The following is a 3,398-nucleotide window of genomic DNA, read 5'->3' as shown; positions in this document are numbered from 1 at the left end:
GTTGAGGGGAGGCTAAGAAAGTCGCATAACAATTGAATCAATCAACTAATATTCAAGGGTAGTATGTAAGAGAGAGTGGAATAAATGAATTTGTTAGTACCCAACAACATCCATTCATCCATTGTTTTGTGTTTAACCTCAATTGATCAAATTGCATTCATGTTTATTTTTCTGCACTTTATAAAAATCCCAAAATATTATTTTTATAGTCTTGATTGGTTAAGCAAAAGCACAACAGTTTAGTGCCGCGAGTCTCTTGGGAAAACGATACTTGGACTTACGATTTTATATTACTTGTACGATTTGGTACGCTTGCCAATTTGTCAACAACTGCTTAACAGGTATAGTCGACTGAAATAAAGAGTGCAGGGATAGAGAAAATCAAACATTGTTTTTTATACTGGTTCGGCCAACAATGCCTACATCCATTATCCTTCCAATCCAGGAAGCAAATGCACTATATAGGTTGCGGTTTTTACAACAAGGAATTTATAGAAGACCTCATGTCAAAAATATAAATCTCCTCTCTAACCCAAAATCAAAATATAGTTGCAGAAACCTAAACCAGACTTGCAGCAAGAATCCCCTCTTCTGCAATCTGAACCCACGTCGAACAATCCTCAATGTGTAACCAACACTCTTCACAAGATGCCAAGTTCACAGGTTGCCAAGCCTTCAATCAGCGCAACAGTCTTTCACAGGATGCGAAGCCTTCAATGATCAATCAAGAAACACCTTCTTTGTGCAATTCTGATCTCACAGTCAGCGCATAAGCCTTCTCCCTTTGAATCTTTCTCAAGATAGATCACCACTGTCTTCTTGGAGAATTCTTGGAGTTAAGACAGAGAATTCAATCTAAAACAAGAAATGAAAATGTCAGATTCACAAAAGTCTCTGAACAACTCGTGTTCAACCGATTTATAGTTTTCTATTAAACACATTGTTTCTGAGTCGAATAGCCTACTATTTCAGTCGATTGTATTAATACAGTTATAACAGACAGTCAACATAGAGGCTCTCAGTCCACGAAAATCAACACACATTCAATACAGTTGACCAAGACATTAATGCTTAACTAACTTTTAAAAATATAGCCATTGGAGCGTCTAAGCATAACAAAATTCCAAAACAGATCAATAATATAGTCGAATGCACACTGGACAAAGTCGACTGACACATGTAAAAACATTTTGAAATTCTTTTCAATCCAAAACATCACAAAGCACTGGTTCTCAAAATTTGTACAAAGGTTTTAGAATAGTCGAATCCATTACAGGTGTATTCAACTGAACTAGAACTTTGTCACANAATTATAAGTTCATAAACGTGCTTGTGATTTTTCACAAATGTGCCATAAAATGTGTACTGTTATTAAAGCTATTTTATTGCACATTATCATACAAGCATGTTCCACAAATATATCACACAATAAACATAGGAACATACACCACAGTACATCAAAACATGTTCAGCAGGTATGACAATCAATTCAGAATAACCTTTCAACAAAACATGCAAAACCTTTCAACAACCTTTTCTAGATCAAGCATATTGGTTAAGCAAGAATTATAATTGGAATAACAAAAGTCAATATGTAAAAATATATGACAAAATAAGCATAGTTGATTTCACTCAGGACACAGTCGAATCAATCAAGCAGTGCAAACAAATATTAAGCAATTTTAAAGCAACTGAATTGATTCAAAATACTAATTTTCATTTCCTTTGAAAATGATATTACAATGATAGGATCAGACAAGAGAAAGAGCAACAAAAAATGGACAATAGAAGATGGCATAATAAGCCAAAAACAAAAACTAGAATAGCAGACTGATGGCTAACACAACTCAAATTCACACTCCTAAACCAACTGTCCCTTGTTACACATGAGAGTGCATAGTGTTGCCTTCATTTATCTCATTTTCCATTCCTCTTCGTATTAACAACTCAACTTTTTCTTCAAGCTGATTAAGTTTGTTTTCAATATTATGAAGTTGATGGGTAGCAGAGTTTCTTTGTTCAAGTGTGACTGAGGTATTCCGTACAGATATAGTAAATTTTCTTCATCTTTGAAGCACCATCCTCATAGCGTCCTAATCAGTCCAAAAGAAATAGGAGTATTCTGATTTATCATGTTTGTACAATTACACATGGACTTTCTTTCTCCAACCATGGTAACACCATACTCTTTAAGAATCTTGCTTATGATGGGTGTCGCAGCCCATACAAATTTGATTGCAAATTAGAAATGCAGTATAGTGCTAGGAAGTGACTCCTAGGTCGTCTCTCAAGGACCAAACTGTGGTTCAAGAATCAGGTCAAACACGAAGTGGGGGGGTTGAAAGGTTTTGTGAATGAGAATTAAACTAAATTAAAACTGAAAATTAAAGGCAACCAAACATAATTGAAATCATTAAAATAATTGAACAAAGCATGAAGACCGAACGGTCCTACAAATGACCGAATGATTCTACATTGAGACTAAACGGTCTCTAAAACAAGATTAATAAACTAATTTAAAATGCAGTAGATAATAAAGAAACATTTGACATGTTATCCTAACGCAACACTTAAGCTAAAGAAATAAAATGCTATTCATCAAAGAATAATCAGTTAAAAAGAAAACCCTAACAGTAAAGCAAGATAAATGAGCAAGGTGCTTCCATTAATGCATTAAAATTATCAGTGCAAGTTTAAAGTTAAATGAAGTAAAACACCATAAAACAAAAATAAAACAAATAGAAAATTAAAAATAACGCATGACACTGAAAATAAAATCTAGGACTAAACTACTTCATTCTAGAAGAAAAAAAGTAAGAAACTTCTCCAAAAAAAATAGTTGTGTGCTTCCCTAAAATTAGAAAAACCTTTTTTTTTTCAAATAAAAGTCACCATGTGCTACTTTCCTTCCAGCACGTGACACCACACTTGCTTATTTTCCCATTTGAATCACCGTGCACTTGCTCCTATCTAATAAAAATTAAAAGCTTGTCTAAAGAAAGTAAATCTTGGAAAAAGTTAATCACCAAGTGCACCCCTGCTTGAAAATAAAATGTGCGTGCCTTCTTGCTGGATGAAAAGAAAACTGAGCTGCTTCTAAAAGATATTGAAACTCCGTGTCCCATCTATGCTAGACATCACCGGTTCACCCTTGCAGCTGTAAGCAACCATGCAGCTGCTTGCCAAATCAAATGACTGTGTCCTCTCCATAAGAAAATTAAAGAGTCGTGCTCCATTCAGCTATGTCCGTGTGCCTCCCATTTTCTCCAATTAAAATGATAATTACCAATTTTTAAAATAAAAGAAATCAACGCCACAAGTGCTCCCTGTTCCAAATTAAATAATCGCTGCACCGTGACACCTCATGCTCATTCTCCCAACTGAATCACCATGCTCCA

This window comes from Vigna radiata, unplaced genomic scaffold (genome assembly GCF_000741045.1).
Source record: "Vigna radiata var. radiata cultivar VC1973A unplaced genomic scaffold, Vradiata_ver6 scaffold_288, whole genome shotgun sequence".
Taxonomy (NCBI): domain Eukaryota; kingdom Viridiplantae; phylum Streptophyta; class Magnoliopsida; order Fabales; family Fabaceae; genus Vigna; species Vigna radiata.
The sequence above is the reverse complement of the archived record's forward strand: the minus strand, read 5'-3'. Positions refer to the sequence as shown.